Source organism: Perognathus longimembris, chromosome 5 (genome assembly GCF_023159225.1).
Source record: "Perognathus longimembris pacificus isolate PPM17 chromosome 5, ASM2315922v1, whole genome shotgun sequence".
Classification (NCBI taxonomy): Eukaryota; Metazoa; Chordata; class Mammalia; order Rodentia; family Heteromyidae; genus Perognathus; species Perognathus longimembris.
This window is the reverse complement of record NC_063165.1, coordinates 6573685-6591773: the sequence shown is the minus strand read 5'-3', so window position 1 is coordinate 6591773 and position 18089 is coordinate 6573685.

Sequence of the window (18089 nt, the reverse complement as noted above, 5' to 3'; positions counted from 1 at the left end):
AGTGTTCAGTGGCTAAACGTGATCTACGCGGCTTGTCTACATGACTTGTCCCCTCAGATCCGCCAAAGCACTGCTCAGCCGTAATTGCAGCACGGTGTCCTATCTATGCAACACATTAGCTCTCAGCCACCGACCCAGCGTGAACCCAGGCCCTGCCTGCCGTCTTGACCGGAAGTGGCAGCGAGGTACAGCGCTCCTTCATGGAGATGGGGGAGGGGGGGCTTCTGCTGTCCACATCACAGTTCACACTCAAGCGGGCTATCCAGCCACCTCCGGCGATCAAGAGGGGTGTTGCAGGATGAATGAACTAGGCACAAACACAGGGCTGCTGCTGGTGGATTCTAAAAGCTCCTGGGGGTTCTCACCATTCCTGCAGCGTGACAGCAATGCCACAAAGACGGGCACCACAGCCAAGCGACCCCCACCCCCCCCACCCCCCGGCAGAGGCAAGCCAGCAAGTGGAAGATAGCAAAGACTGAAATCCTTCCTCTCTTTGGGGTGGATGTGTGTTGGAGTGGCGGCCAGCCCAGCTAGAGAGCTTTCTTGGTGGTTTTAAGTATTTTCAATTTTCTTTTGAATGCTCTAGGTATTTTTCCTAATTTTCTACAAGAATATGTAAATAATAATAATAATAATAATAATAACAGGGAAGTGTTTTGCTTCCTGGTGGTGGCAGATGTGTCCCCAGGGTTTCTAAATCGCGAAGGAGAGGGAAGGAGAGAGACACTGAACCCTTGCGGGGTCCGCGCTGCTCCCTGTGACTCTTAGGAGTCACCTGTGTGGTCCTCACACCCTGTGCCCCAGCCAGAGACCAAAGACCGTGACTTACCAAAGACTGCGAGTTACCAGCGCGCAGCGTCCGGGGTGCAGAGAGCCGGTGGTGCCTGGAGCAATCCTGGCGCTGACAGAGTGCTGGGGCCCAACTGGCCCGGGAGGTGACCTGCTCCCGCCAGCGCAAGGGGAGGGGGAGGGGGAGGGGAGGAGGAGGAGGGTCAGGAGGGGCCTCTGGGTACCGACCGCCCAGTCCCAGAAACCCCGCGCCCTGCCCCCTAGGCCTATGCGGCCAGGAAAACTGAATTCCACCAAGACCCTGGGGAGAACAGAGAAATTACAGGCAGGCAGACAGAGAGACAGGCAGGCAGACAGACAGACAGGCAGACAGACAGGAATACAGACAGACAGGCAGTCAGGCAGACAGGAATACAGACAGACAGGCAGACAGACAGGCAGACAGACAGGCAGTCAGGCAGACAGGAATACAGACAGACAGGCAGACAGACAGGCAGACAGACAGGCAGTCAGGCAGACAGACAGGCAGTCAGGCAGACAGGCAGTCAAGCCGACAGGCAGTCAGGCAGACAGACAGGAATACAGACAGACAGGCAGTCAGGCAGACAGGAATACAGACAGACAGGCAGACAGGCAGGCAGACAGACAGGCAGTCAGGCAGACAGGAATACAGACAGACAGGCAGACAGACAGGCAGACAGACAGACAGTCAGGCAGACAGACAGGCAGTCAGGCAGACAGACAGGCAGATAGACAGGCAGTCAGGCAGACAGACAGGCAGATAGACAGGCAGTCAGGCAGACAGGCAAACAGACAGGCAGACAGACAGGAAGACAGACAGACAGATAGACAGACAGGCAGGCAGGAGGCAGGCAGACCTTCTCATGAGAATTTGGGGTGGCCAAGGGAAAAAGACCCCATGAGGGGACCCCCACCCACCATACCTTGCACGACACTTAAATACCTCTTCAAATGGCTCCAAACAGAAGCATTTCAAGGATGGCTCCAAACCCCACCAGACTCCTTTCATCTTTATCCTAGTGAACTTGCTTCCTGGGTCCCTGTCGGTTCCTCCCTGAGCTGGGAGGCAGTCAGTGCTGCAGGCAGCCCAGCCTAGACAGTCACCAGGCTCCCGAGTGGCCCTTCCACCCATACAGAGGTGCGTACACCACATGGTGGCTCAGTATTTCCCACAGGGCCCTGGTCTCCCCTGGGGAGGTGGGTAACTGGAGGGCCCCCCAGGGATCTGCTTGGCTGGCATTCCAGGACACCCCTCCTGCTGACAGGGTAGATCTGTCATTCTCCCCACATGCCCGGGAAGACGGTTCCTCATGCGTGGTCTCTGACGTGGGGTTGTCTCCTGTGGAATCTACTCTGTGGAGAGGATTTGGATGGAGAAAAGCTTTGCACATATAAAGGTTCTTTGTGGTTTTACTGATGATCACTAGAATCCAACAGCCTAAAAAATAGAAAAATGATTTAAGTTATGGCATGTGTAATAGAATGCTCTTCCACACAGGGGAATATTATAGGTTGTCATTAATAGTGTTTACAGATATTTTAACCCAACGTGGAGCTTCTTTATGCTGTCATAGTGCATAAAAATTACAAGGAGTGGTACTCACTGGACACTCTGTGGGAATGAACTATACCACATGTGGGTGAGGATAGGAGGGAAAACTTCGAGAGAGCGGGGGAAGGGGTGACATTGTCCAAAAAGAAATGCACTCTATCTGACTTATGTAGCTGTAGCAGCTCTATGCATCACCTTTATAATAAAAAAAAATCACAGAACTCAGTTTTTATTTTCTTTTCTTGCATCACTGGGGGCTTGAACTGAGGCACTTGTGTTTGCCTAGACAGGTGCTTTTACTGTTGAGCCATGCTTCTGGTCCTGTCTCTTGCTGGTTGTCTTTGAGAGAGGGTCTTCCTTCCTGCCAGGTTGCACCCTTGGTAGGATCTGCCTATTTTAGGCTTCCCATAGCAGTCAATGTGCAGGGAAACATTTCCCCAAAGATAAAGTTCTGTATAAATGTTATAGTTCATCTTTTTCTCATTCTCTCCATCTCAAATAGGACAGGTGGTTTTATTAGGATGCTGAGGCTGGCATTTCCCATTGGTCACGGGGTACATGATTATAGATGACAGTGTGTTCTGCAAGCCTAAACTTGAGATGGGTTTCCCTTTCGTTCCTCTTTTTGCTCCTCTTCTTTCTTTCTTCACTCTTTGTCTTACAGGTATGACTGAGCTTTGTAATGATCATAATACAATCCCCACAGCTACAAATCCATCCTTCCTTCCCTCCCTCCCTCCCTCCCTCCCTCCCTCCCTCCTTCCTTCCCTCCCTCCCTCCCTCCCTCCCTCCCTCCCTTCCTATGTTTCTCTCTGTCCCTCTGGTTTTCTCTGACTTTTTTCTCCTCCTTCTCTTCCTTCCAGAAGGGTGGTACCTGCCTCTCTCAGGGTCAATGATAATTTTCTATGAGTTTCCACCTCAGTGCACGTGAGAAGAGCCTGGCATTCCTCTCCTTCTCAGACCTGAGAACTTATTTTCTCATCAAGTTCCTTTGACCTTGCTTATTTGTTCTGTTGCAGTGGTTTGGGCTGTATCAGATGTGTATGCTATGATTATCTATCTATCTATCTATCTATCTATCTATCTATCTATCTACCATCTATATCTATCTATTTGGTGTCAGTCCTGGGGCTTGAACTTGAAGCCTGGGCGCTGTCCTTGAGCTTTATTACTCAAACCTAGTGCTCTACTAGATAAGCCACAGCTCCTCTTCCAGCTTTTTTGGTTTCACAGACATCTTGTCCAGGCTGGATTTGAACCATGCTATTCAGATCTCAGCTTCCTGATTAACATGTATGAGCCACTTGTGTCTGATGTGTTTATTGTTTTAGGGCACTGTTTTGTTTTTATAAGTTGTTCTTGGAAATCTTGAAAAACACTGCAGCTCTCTTTCTCCCTGCTCCAAAATGGACACAGCCACAACATATTATCTACAGTGCAGGAGATTTGTAGACTGTAGACATGCTAGTGATGGCGACAGCCAAGTCGGAGCTCATTGATTTAGCACAGGGATTATCTCTTCCATTAAACAACTGGGTAGAAGCTGGGCACCCATGGTTCATGCCTCTAATCCTAGCTACAACCCTAGCAGGTTGAGATCTGAGGATCACGGTTCAAAGCCAGCCCTGGCAGGAAAGTCCATGAGACTCTATCACCAATGAATTATCAAAAAAGCTGGATGTAGACTTATGGCTCAAGTGGTACAGTGTTAGCCTGGAGTAAAAGAAGCTCAGGGACAGCACCCAGGCTTTTAATTCAAGTTCCGGGATAAGCAAAAAGAAAACAAAGCCAAACACTGGATAGCATCCATTCTATAGGTCTCTACTGAGTATTGGACATTTGACAAATCCCTCTGAACGTTGCTCAAGTGGGTGGATAACAAGATGTCTGTTGAAAGTCATTGTAACAGCCTCTGCCCAGGACTTGGGGTGTCTGCAGTCATTCACAATGCTCCCCAGTCGTGGAGGACTGACTCCAGGAAGACAACGCAGCTGCCCGTCAAGCCATGACTCGGGCATTGCAGCTGCCCTTACAGCTGACAACCGTCTTCCCAACATCATGAAGAGAACACTTATCCAAGTAAGAAAGCTTTTCCAAAAGAAATAACAGAGTTCCCTCCCCATGTCTTTCTCCTCCCCTGTTTTGTCCCGGAATAATGTCAGGCTGATAGGAACATGGATAAATTAATTACAGTATGGAATGTTATTCATGGTAGGAAAGAACACCAAAGCTACTCACACAATGTTTGACGTTTGAATATAAACATTGCTTTTATGCTTTAAAAAACAACAACCCCCAATTGGTCCAGTTTACACCAACATGGGTTTAAGCCTATTAACTGAGGTGGATTTAAAGTTGGCTAGGTAACAATATGCCAAATGTTTTCCCAGACCATAAAATAGATGCAAAAATAAGATTATCTCTCCTCAGTGCCTCGTGTGTCAGACATAATTTTTGGTGAGTCTCCAATTCCCAGATACCCAGCAGCAGTGTTGAGGTTGCTGTCCTCAAAATGGGAGGACAGGACTGGGAATGTGGCTTAGTGGTAAAGTGCTCGCCCAGCATGCACCAAGCCCTGGGTTCGATTCTTCAGCACCACATAAGACAGGAAAATCCAGAAGGAGCTCAAGAGGTAGAGTGCTGGCCTTGAGCAAAGAGGAGCCAGGGACAGTGTTCAGGCCCTGAGTCCCAAGCCCCAGGACTGGCAAATAAGTAAAGAAATGGGAAGACATGGACAATCGTGCATGGAAGGCCAGTACAGCACTATCTACCTGGGAAGGTGTGCGCCCATCACGCAATGGCCCATGGTCTGCCGTGGTTTTGGTTATTTCCAGCGGGATGTCTAACCCGGAAGTCTAGGAGGATGCCGGTTGGTGTGGGTGCCCCCATAGGCATTCAATGAATAAGCCAATAAATCAGAGGCAAAGACTGGCATGACTCAGAGAAGGGGAGAAAGCATGTTCAAATGAGAGCTTTAGCAGAGTAAAATTAAAAAAAAATCATAGTGTGAGATTTGTAAGAGCAAAAAGATTTAGATGACAGTCACATTCTCATGTAGACTTAGACTCCTTTTCTTAAATTTGTTCTCATCTTTCCCCTCTGATGACTAGCCGGTTCAGTATAGTATTTTACCAAGTTCTTATCCAGAGTATGGGGTACTGAATCAAATGAAGGCTCAAACTTGCCCACCTTGCAAAGAAGAGCTATGATGCCAGCCACAGTCCATATATTCACACCCATATCCATAATGATTTTTTGTGTGTTTGCCAGATCTGGGGCTTGAACTCAGTGCCTGGGTGCTGTTTCTGAGCTTTTATGTTCAAGGATGTCACTCTATTACTTGAGACACAGCTCCACTTCTGGCTTGTGTGTGTGTGCAGTTAATTGGAGATAAGAGTCTGACAAGCTTTCCTGTCTGGGCTGGCTTCCATCCGTGATCTTCAGATCTCAGCCTCCTGAGTAGCTTTGATTACAGGTGCCTGGCTATAGTGACTTTTTGAAGCAGGTGATCTCTCCTTGCTAGGAACAGTGGGTACCATTTCTGACAGCATCAGGTATCTCTCTTCACTCCCTTCTGTTCACCGATGCTCCCACGACTATTTCTATACTTTCCATTTCTGAAACTCTCATCAAAGACCGGCCTACGTAGACATGAGCTCCCAAGCTGATATCCTGGCTTAGTCTGGCTTTCTTCCATTCTCCCCCATTCCTTTTCCACCATGTGTTTATCAAAGATGACCACACTGGCTCTCCTCCTAAGCCACAAGCTGCCAAAGTCCACGTTCTACCAACAAATTAGCCTCTGCTATGATCAGCAAGAAGCTTGGCACATTGAAAGGGCTTCACAGATGCTTCTGAAGTGGATTGCTGACTGCTAATCTCACCTTCTGGGAGAATCATGGAACAGCCTGGTTTGAGTTGATGTCAAATGCAACGCTGGAGCACAGAAATTGGGACCAGAAAGGTAAGAAGGAAAATAAATGTGAACGACAGTATCTAAATTAAAATCTGTCGCCACTATAGCAGATCAGACCTTTTTCTCCTCTGATATTCTTCTTCTGGAAATCACAAACTACACAAGGAATCCTATGTGTTGAGTGGTTGGACAAGGAAATTGTCTCTAACAAAAGCCCTGATTACGCAGTGTTCTATTTCTCTTGGCATCAAGGGTTTGTCCCAAAGATTAGAATGATGTGAGACCCAGAGTTCTTCCTGGAGTCTCCGGCTCTGCAGTGAGCCACGCATTCACTCCCCAGGCTGAAAGCCCATGAGCTCTCCATTCTTGTTTCGTTCACTTACCATTTGGGGTGATTAAAAAAAAAATGCCTGTCCATGAGTTTATGCCTTGATCCATCTTATTAGCTCTGAACACAAAAGCATGGCAGATAAGACAGACTGGGAAAAGAAACAGCTAGAAGATTCTGACGCCCTGGGTTCTTTGTCTAAAGCCAGCTGAAAGCTGCCACTCTCTCATCCCGAGATGGCAGGCAGGAACCGCATATGATCCAAAAATCCAGGAGCTGGGGCGGGGTCCAGAGTGGGACCTCACTATTTGGAGATGAAGACTTTGGATGGAAGATGGTGTGTGAACACGGGGCTGCAGAGCCAAGGCCAGGCGAAAACCGAAGCCTCGTGACACCGCGGGCTCCATGACGGAACAGTGGCCCAGGTGCCCAGCCATTGCTATAAATCTAATTTAGGGTGGACCCCAGAGGAAAGGTGGGATTCGTCGCAAGTTGATCACCAGGGAAGAACTAGCTGACTAAAGTTAGAGGCAGCTGGGCAGGAAGATGTACTGAAACGAAAACGAATCACTCACAGCGAAGCTGCAGACTTGAACTGGAAAACATGTTATAAGATGGAATATTAAGGGCAGCTAGCAAATCTTATCTCACTTTATGAAGCGAGCACACACTAATACCAAGCCACGTGAGGCAGAATCACAAGCCAAACGAATTCCCAAGAATAGCTCCAAAAAAGCTAGATTAAATATTAGCAAAGATTTAATTACTAGAAGCCAGCAATTCCAAAATAAACACTATATCCTTACCAGAATATTCTTTTTCTAGGACTGGCTGCCAGGTTGGGCGAACATGGTAGAAGAAACTAAGAGGTCTAATTCACACATTAGTGTCGTTAATGTTAATAGTATGATATGATAGTTAATGTGACGTCTTGACGGGGATATGAACCACCCGGGTATTTAGATGAAAAACAAGAAACGAAAAAGCAGATTGAAACGTTGGGAAGGAGCTGGGGATGTGGCTCGGTGTCAAACCTTTGCCACACAAGCTGCTGACTTAGACCCATCACACTGCAAGGGAAAAGAAAACAACAGTGAGACACTGTCACACATCTACCAGAATGGTGAAGCCCAAACAACTGAGCATGTTAAATGCTGACAAAGATAGCACAGCCAAAGCTCTTGTTCACTGCTGATGGAAACCAAAAAGGTCACAGATACTGCTTCTTACAGAATGAACTAGTCTTACTTGGGAATCCTTATCCAACTGACTTGACAACTTAGGGCTGTATAAAAGTCTTTATGTGAATGTTCAGAATAGACTTATTCATTACTGCCCAAACTGGAAGCAACCAAGATGCCCTTCGAAAGCCTACTGAATGAAGAAACTGTGATGTATCGAAACAATGAAGTCTTGCTCTGCAATAGAAAGAAATGTGTATCAAACTAGAAGAATGGAGGAATCTCAAATGCACATTGTTGAGTGAGAGACACCAGTTATAAAGATCACACAGTGTGTGATTCCAATTACATGACAGTATGGAAGAATGCAAACTTATAGAGGCTGTAAAGTAACCACAGGTGCCAGGGATAAGGAAGCAAGCAGAAGGATGAATAGTTGAAACACAGGATGTTTCAGGGCAAAAACTTTAAAGCGATGGTAGTTGCATGATAATGATAATAAGCATCTGTGCGTAGTAGAGCAGGTTTGCACACTGTATGTGGCCAAAAACCCATGCGATGAGTTGGTTTAGCGAATGCCAATGAAAACGTAATTTAACAGGTTGGGGTTCTAGCAAAGTATGCAGACAATGCTAAGAGAATCCACTGAATTATGAATATGTGAAACAATTCACTAAAAGGGACTGGGCAGAGATCCTGACCTGAGTGTCTTTGGAAATGAGTTAAGTCTATAGGCAAAATGAGCGAAATATGAGCTCTGTACTTACTGTCCAAAACCAAACCAAACATCAATGGGAGCATGCCAAAGGAGCACAGAGACTATCTGAAAGAGCTCTCAAAACTGAAACAATGTGAGCCACCGAATAGAGTGGTAATGGTTTATAACCTAGAGTATAAATACCCATGAATTGAATCCGTATAAATAAATGAGTGGACACATGAATACATGAGGAAAAAAGAGACACCGTTTCAAGAAAGAAGAAATCCAAACAATTTATGTCAATGCTCTGCCTTCAGGAGCATAAGCAAAACATCTTCCTACTCCTCATGCGTGAGCTGAGCTTCACTTTCTACCAAAGTGTATAATATGGAAAGAGGGAGAGCGAACGAGTAGCTTGCAGCGGAGCAATCTGATAAACACTGCCCCAGGCAGGTGGCCAAGGCCACCTTCAACACCCATAAATCATGCTGACAGTCTGTACGCTTGCTATGAGATGAAGCAAACAGCCAGTCCCCTCTGCGTTCCTCTTGTCAATAACCTATAACCCCAATCTTATCAGGAGAAAAACACCAGACACATTTCAATAGTGGCCCAGCCCACAAAGTCCCAGAGCAGTTCTTTTCCAAACCCTCAAGGACATCAGAGAAAAGGGAAGTCTGAGAAACTGCCACAGACCAGAAGAGCCGGAGAGACACATGGTAACTAAAGATAATGAGAAATCTTAGCATAGAATAAATGGCCACCAGGTAAAGATCTAAACAGTAGAAACAAATTAGGGAGTTTTGTTAACAATGTGTCATTACTGGCTTCCTGGTGATCAAATTAAATGTGAACAGGAGGCTCATGGTCCAGGCAAAATCAGCAAGACCCTAGTCAAAAAAATCATGGAAGCAGAAAGGGATGGGGGCTGAGCTCAAGTAGTAAGTAGTCAGTCTAGCAAGCACAAAGCTCTGAGTTCCAACCACGGCATCTCCAAGGGTGAGGGTGATCACAATGATAGGTACGAAAAGTGAGATACGTAGCGCTGTCTTCTCCACGTTTCTGAAACTCTAAAACTTGTAAAAAAAAAAAAATTAAGACTCTTACAAAGAAAAACATTTCAAATGGACAGACCATGGTAGTGCAACTCAAAAAACACAAAGATGAATCTCTTGACTACAAAGGAGTCGGAAAAGCCAGATGTAGAATTCCTGCAGGGTGATTGATTCCTTTTGTATTACACTTGAGCTTGTACCTTAGGAGCTGGGGAAAGCAGCTCCTTTACGGGAGGAGCAGATGGTGGCTACAGGTCGTGAGGGACTTCTGAGGTACATGTAGCATTTAATGTCTCCCTCCAGTTTGTGGTTCCTGTATATGTCCACTTTATGAAAATTAATTTGTGGACACTCATGATTTATATACTTTTCTGTATAATTTAAGAAACTTGTCATAGGCAACACAAATGAGTCATAACTGTGTGTCTGTATGGAAACTCCAAAAGGTAATGCTGAATTTTACAAGTAAGCTGTCAAAGTCAGGCCTGTAATCCTAGCTACTCAGGAGGCTGAGATCTAAGGATCGCAGTTCAAAGCCAGCCCCATTGGGCAAGAAAGTCAATAAGACTCTTATCTCCAATTAATCACCAGAAAACTGGAAGTGGCGCTGTGGCTGAAAGTAGTAGAGCACTAGTTTTGAGCAAAAAAGCTCAGGGACTGTGCTCAGGCCCTGAGTTCAAGCCCTACGACCAACAAAAACAAACAAACACACAGTCAAAGAAAAAATGCCAATGAAAAAAACTGACCCTCTGTAACACAAACTATATTTGTTTGTAGACAAAACTTATTCTCTCTACAAAACCCAAGATTATAAATGCCAAATTCATCAGAGAAGTTATCCTGGCAGAAAGAAGAAAGGAAACAGAAATAAGAAAAGGGTTTCTCAAGTCTACATATAATGTAATTTTTTTTTAAACCTCTAGTTTTTAACCAAAAATCTGAGGCTAAGGAGAGGTATGGCTCTCACCCAGCATATATGCAAGGCCCTGAGTTCAATCACCAGCACTGTGAAAGATAAAATCACCTGAAGCACACAGTGGAAAATACTGTGAGCAGCTGGATTGAGGTATACGGATAGTCATAAGATATATATGTTTACACACAGTATAATTCTCCAAACTAGTTTCTGGTTTTACAATATGCATATATTTCATATATAGTATATGTGTATGTATACATAAATACATGAATATAACATACATACAAATGCATACATACATATGCATGTGTTTGTACATATATATATGTATATATAATGTATTGGCAGAGAGCTCTATAAGAATGGATGGCTAATACTGTACAGAACAATAACGCCTAGCAGAATGAATGTGTATTTGAACACTTGTCCTCTGTGTGACTGAGAATAAATGGATCCATAGACCCGGTGTGGTACGGAAACTTGGCTTCTTTTCATGCAGGGCAGCAGTAAGCTGGGGACTGACCTTTGCCTTTCACCAGCACCTTGTTACTCTCATATCTTTCAGGAAATCGAGTCCCAAAGTGTCCTGGAAGACAAATTGCATTTGTTGACAAGATTCCTTCGAACCACCGGGAGCAGGCAGACCCTGGAGGTCACTGGGAAACCTGTCCAGCTGCCAAGCCTTTCACTCCACTGCAAGAACAGAGCCGGCCTCAGGGGCCTGTGAGATGGGATGGGGCTTGAACCTGGCCAGTTACAGCGCCAAGAGAGAACAAAACAGATCTGAGAAACAGTTGCAGTCAGAGCTGTCAGAAAGCCCTGGAATGTGTCTGAGTGGTAAGAAGAACTAAGCCAGCCAGGGGCTGGTTGACCTCAACGGCTGTGCAGAGGACACTGCCCATCAAGACGGAGAGCAGGCTGGAGAGATGGGATTGGCTGAGCGAGGCTCTGGGATAATGGATGCCTTTGGCCTTTGAGTGCAGGATGTTTGAGATGCCCTTCATAGTTGAAGTCCAGCTGGAGCGTGGATGCGGATGGAGGAGTCGAGGGACTGCTCAGCCAGTCTGAGGCCTTGAGTTCAAATTTCACCACAGATGAGCAGTTCGTGGAATCTGGTGATGAGAGAGGAGTGACTAAAAATACTCTTTGATGTGATCTGTATACCGATGGTGCTTAATGCGGTGGGATAAATCAGGATCCCTTACTCCAGAGAGGGTGAGAGAAGTCCAGAGCTACAAGACAGTTATAATTTCATCTAGGAGCTGGGAAGTAAATCAGTGAAGAATAACCAAAGGGAAACAGCAGCCTGCTCAGAACTGTTCTAACAAGGCAACCAGCCGCCATCACTGCCATTTTGGCAGAGACTCAAAGGCAAGCAGGGACATAGAAAAGCTGAGGAAGACCTCAGATGTGCCCTGATTGGATGCTATTGGCCTGGGGACCCAGAGGGTGGGCTCACTAGACATACGGCAGAGGATGGGATTGGCTGGGATCCTCACTGGCTTTCTCTGGTTGGCTCCAAGTCAGAGGGAGGACAACCGCTGGGAAAGTGACCATTTACTAACCAAGTCCTGGCCATTTTGAGCCGGTTGTTATTGTTGAGCATTGTGGTTCGCTACTGGAGATAGCAATCTGGAATCTGGTTTCCTATATATAAGGTTGATGTGTAGCAGGTTCATTTCCTGGGCTGCTTTTTGTTTTCTGTAGATAAAGGGGTTAGTTTTCTGGGTAGCCTGCTATGGATTGTGAGCGCGAGTTCTGTCTTACAGGTGAGCTAGCCATTGTCCACTTGTACAATGGGTCTCCCTGGAGAATAAAGCTGCAAAGATGCTAAGAAGAAACAGCTAGAGAGGAAGCAAACCAGGATAGAATAGTCTCCTGGAAGCCACAAAAAAGTTTCATAAAAGAGGTGGTGGTTTTCCAGATTCAAGAGGCACAATCGTTGTTCTTGTTAAATGCTCAAATGTGAGAATACCTTCGAGGGCTTCAGGCAATGGTAAGATACTTCCACTGAAACAGGACTTCACAGAGTGAGTTAGGAAGAGAGAACAAAAAAACCCTCACTCTGTCGGAGATACACCACATTCTAACTGAGGGCTGCACAGAACATAGTTCTCCTAACTCCAAAGAAGCAGCGTCTAGCCTAACTTTAGACCGATGGATGCTTAGAGAGCAACGGAGAGTCAGTGATCAATCTAAAGCCCAAGCCCAGGTCTTCACAACTCAGTGCTCAAATACTCCATCTTAGGGAATTCCACTACCAAGGATTGCAAAAGGAACACAAGAACAGAAAGAAGAAAACTCACAGAGACTCGGACTGCGTTTAATCTTTAAGCGTTTCATCCCACAAACTGCAAATCAACCCCAAGAACAGTTGTCATGAACAGAAATCATCTCATGACAGTTCTTTTTAATCATGTTAAATGTGGCATTCTTTTACCTAAATCATGCAATCAAACGTTGCAATGTAGAAAACAGATGGAAGTTTTCCAGGACCCATAAATACAGTCCTTTCAGAAATACCTTCTAGCCATCTTTGCCGAGTGATCGGCATGCAAATTTCTGACCCTTTGTGAGGGGACTTGGTGTGACTATTAAGTCTTGCGTCTTTGGGGACATCTGTGATGATGGTAGAAACAGAAGAACACAAGGAAGTAGCCAAGGATGGACATCCTGAAGAGATGGCGATGTCAGTCCCCTCCTTAATCTCCTCAGGTTAGGTTCCTTCTTCCAGTTCCTCCTGTCCCCTCACCCCCCCCCCCCCCCCCCGTGCATGCTCAGATGACTCTCATGTCGATTAATACACTGCCTTGGTGTGGATAAATGTCCTCCTGTGTTTGTATGTTCCAAGTGTGGTCTCAGCCTGTCACACCCTGGAAACTAAGAGGTGGTGGGTAGTAGGAGTTGGTTTTCACCTTGGGGGAAATGTCCTCAAAAGGCCCAGTTGGACCTCAGTCCTCAATGCATTCTTTTTCCCTTCCTGGCCCCGAGGTGAGCCGTTGAGTTCTGCGATGGACTCCTGCCCTGACACAGGCTCGGAATCAACAGGGCCTACTGATCAAGCTTGGAACCCCCAAACCTGTGAGTCAAAAGAAGGTTTTCTTTCCCCTATGTTTTGTATTTTTAACTCCTTTTCTTGAGATAGAGTCTCATTAGATAGCTCCACCCGGCCTGGAACTTTCTATGTAGTAGCTGCAGTTGGCCTCAAACTCATGACATTCTTGCCTCTGCCTTTCAAGTGATGGGATTACCAAGGTCCACACAGCAACTTTTTCCTTTTTCTAAGTTGCCTGTCTCATATATTCGTTATAGTGATGGAACACGAACGCACCTAGACATCTTCTGACCGGTCCATCGTTTACATAGCCATCAGAGGAGCTCTCAAAACCTTACACCTCCCCTACGAGGTTTCAGACTTCCCTCGGCCTTGAGGCCTGAGGCTGCACTCCTTCTACATTCTGCTTCCTAAAGGTGGTTCTCAAACTTGGCTACTCTTCCAGATCCCGGAGTCCATTAAAAACTGCCCAGGAGTTAGGATTTAATTAGCTTGGGTTAGGTCCCAGGTATCAGAACTTGTATTTCATTTCCCAGGACCTGGTGACGCCTTGGAGCACCGTGTGCAGATTCCTGTGCCTTTATCAGAGAGCCGGTGGTGTTTGCCAATCTTAGATCCAAGGAGAGATGCAGGAACTTGCCTTGAGGCTTGAATTATTTTACGTGTACTCTCCATAGTTGGTACTCACTCTTCTGTACTTACAGGTCAGGACCAAGAAGGCCTTTGGATTTGTTCCGACTCTCTTGAAGCATTTGGTAGATTTCAGAAGGAAAGACAGAGGTGGGGATGGAGAAGGGCATCGTGGAACTTTGGGTCTCGGGGATGGAGAAGGCATCGTGGAACTTTGGGTCTCGGGGATTGTCTGTGAAAGGACTATGCCATCCATCCTCAAAGATTTCTCCTTGGCAAGTTTGACCTGGTAGCCACTGAGAATAAGCCATTTACATAGCACTTGCATGCCGTTTCGAGGTGATTCAGTGTATATGAACACTGTTCATAGGTTATATGCAAATATTGTTATGTAAGTAGAAAAGGCTTGAGCATCCATGTTTTGGTGCCTGTGGCCTCAGGCACCAAATCCCCCCTAGACACAGTGATGATTTTATAGACTCTCTTGTTCTAGTCAACAGTATTCACAGAGCCATCTCGAATAATAGCCATAATTCTCCTACTGATGACAAACCCTGCTCCCAGCAGAATATCGAGAGAGCATTTCCCCTTGTAGAGCTTTTGGAGTGCTGCTCCAAGTCCTGCTGAGGATGGAGAAAGGGATTGAAGCATGTCCATGTACCCACTCCAGGGACCCACTGATGGAGAGGACACTCTCCTCTCTGGTCTTAACCCTTGTTGTTTTCCTAGAGGGAGACAGGTGTCTGGGACAGAGGATGAGGTCATCTCTCTTGGCAAAGGGCCTGCAGAGTTGCGAGGCCCCGGAGGCAGGATGGAGGTGGATGAGAGGCCTGTAGTCTCTGGTTACGTGTGGGGTTGGTGGGTGAGCCTATGGAAACACCGAAAAGCCAGCAGAGCTTGACAGCGTGGGGACTGTGGCTCTTAGGACATGAGCTCCATGTAAGGGCATGAGGACCTATTGCTGGACTGTGATCTCACCTCTTAGGGGCCCCTGCTCTGTAGCTGGATTGTCCATGATCTCTGCAAATCAAAGATGACATCTGCCAGTCTCTAGTCACAACTAAACACAGCTAGAGGATGGAGCCAGAAACCACATGCTAACTGGGTGCCAGTGGCTCACGCCTGTAATCCTACTTACTCCGCAGGCTGAAATTTGAGAACTACAATTTGAAGTCAGCCCAGGGAAAGTCCATGAGACTCCTATCTCCAACTAACCACTAAAAAACCAGAAGGGGACTGTGGCTCAAGTGGTAGAGCACCAGCCTTGAGTGAATAATCTAAGGGATAGTGCTTAGGCCCTTAGTTCAAACCCCAATATTGGCACCCCCCACTTTGAATCATCTCAAGCACTAGCACTTAGCACTGTGCTGGACATACATATAGTAAAAAAAAAAAAATCATACATTCCCCAAAAGAACCACAACCCAACTGAGTGAATGGATGAACTCAACAGTGGCAGAAACCGCTCTGAAGAGGGTCTTCCCAGTTGCCATCACGAATACAAACTAAAACTTAGAAGAGACAAAACTAGGCCTATTTTTGGTTTTTGTTTTGCCAGTCCCGGGGCTTGAACTCTGGGCCTGAGTACAGTCCCTGAGCTCCTTTTGCTTGAGACTGGCACTCTGCCACTTGAGCCAGAGCACCACTCCTGTCCTTTTCTGTGTTTAATTAGAGATAAGAGTCTTATGGACTTTCCTGCCTGGGCTGGCTTCAAACTGTGACCCTAAGACCTCAGCCTCCAGAGCAAGTAGGATGACAGGCGTGAGCCACTGGTGCCCGGCACATTGGGTCTTTCTTCTCCATCTCAGGACATGTCCAGTTCCTTATGCGGGTGTGGGCTGAGCTTGGAGTTCTCCGAATCCCTCGTGATTGTCTCTTCTGTCTACCTGGAGGGCTTGTCCCCCATGATCTGTGCTCTGGCCTGACTCCACCTGACAAGCTGACCTACAGGTCCCTCCGTCCATCAACAACAATTCATGGAGGAACTACTGTCCATTCATTGTTCACCCACGGACACATATAGGATGCAAAGAGATGCTAAGGGCACTGACCTAACCCTGGAATCCAGCCCACATGCCACTGACTCATGATTAGAGGGAGGGAGTGTGGTAGATTCAAAGGCTATGGGCTTGAAGGAGATGCAAAAAGGGCTCCTGAGGTTAGAGGGGCACCTCGGGAAGGGGACTGGGTGCTGCCTTAACATCTGGCGAAGCTGGAACAACCTGACGGCCGAATGGCAACCCCCATCCCCATTTGCTCCTGTGGATGGGGTCCTTCCAAGACCAAGCCAAGGAGGGGACCCGCCTCACGGGACCGACCCGACCAAGGCCCCGCTGATTCCTGGGTAGTGGGGGTTGCCCCGTGGTCTCAGGGGTCGTGGGGAGAATCCTTCCCACCTGGCCAGGTGAGAAGGGGCGTGGCCATGGGTCCCAACGTGCTGCCACAAGCAAAGGAACAAATTCCCTACAAGTGCCAGGAGGCCCGCAGCCCTGCTGACGCCAGGGTCGGCCTTCTGACCTCCAGAACTGAGATGACAAATGTGGGAGGGCTCAAAGCACTGTCTGTGGTGACTGGCTCTAGCCAGGGGGATTAATGCATCTTGTGGATCTCGATGGACTGTCCCTACCTGCCCTATCTGAAATGATCATACACTGACTGTGTTACTCCTCTACCAAGCTCTGTGAGGAAGTGTTGGCTCTGTGTGTGTGTATGTGCGCGCGTGCATGGATGCACACACATGCGGCCCTAGGACTTGAACGCAGGGCCTGGACACTGTACTCTAGCCTTTTTTGCACACGGCTGGTAAGACTAGCACTTGAGCCACAGCTCTACTTCCAGCTATTTGGTGGCTAGTTGGAGATAAGAGTCTCAGGAACATTCCTCCTTAGGTTGACTTTTTTTTAAATTAAATTTTATTGACAAGGTGATGTGTAGCAGGGGTACAGGTACATAATGAGGTAGTGAGTACGTTTCTTGTCATATTTGTTACACCCCTCCTCATTTTTCTTTCCCTTCCCTACTTCAGGTAAGCATATACACAATATCCAGTGTACCTTAGGTTGACTTTGAACCACAGTTATCAGATCTTGGCTTCCTTAGTAGCTAGGATTACAGGCATGGGCCACTGGTTCCCTGATTGGTGTTGGTTATTTACATCACCTTATCTTGAGCTCTGCAAATAATGGCTGGCACTTCTGGGTACCCAATGGATACTCTTTGAATATTAACTGGAGTATCATAATATTGTGATAGCTTGTGTGTTATTATTTATGTTTTAACTCTGTAGTTCAGGTAATGAGAAGCCTGAGTTTTAAAACTATAGGGTCTTTATGTTGCATACTTCACAATAATACTTCGTATCAGGAGTATCTTGACTTTTCAAAAGAAAAACGGACAGTTCTATTTTTTTCCTTTTTTTGGAATTGTGTGGAAAGCAATTCTCACTAAAACACACGGATAAATACACTCACTAAAAAAGAAGATAAACTGGGCACTTTGGGATTACCTTTTCAGAACGTTGAGATCCGAAGGATCGTGGTTTGAAGCTAGCCTGGGCAGAAAAGTCCACAAGATTCAACCTCCCAAAGGACCTGCAAAAAGCTAGGCTGGAGGGGTGACTCAAGTGGTAGAGCACTAGCTGAGCAAGCAATCCAAGCAAGAATGACACCCCGAATTCAAAACCTCGGAATTAGAAAACAACAAGACAGGAAATGAGTCTTCAAATAAACATGGCCCGAAGCATAAAGTGTAGGAATCATCTGAAGAGAGCCTGGGTCCATTAATGCTGAGATTTGGGGCTCACGGGGTCCCACACCCTCCTCCCCAAGTTGCTGCCCTTGTGCCTCTGTGAACCTGATTGGGATGGAGAGGAGCCCGCAGCTCCTCCCCTTTGACGTTCCTGTAATACCTTCACACTTTGCATAACTAATTGCGACACAAAGGC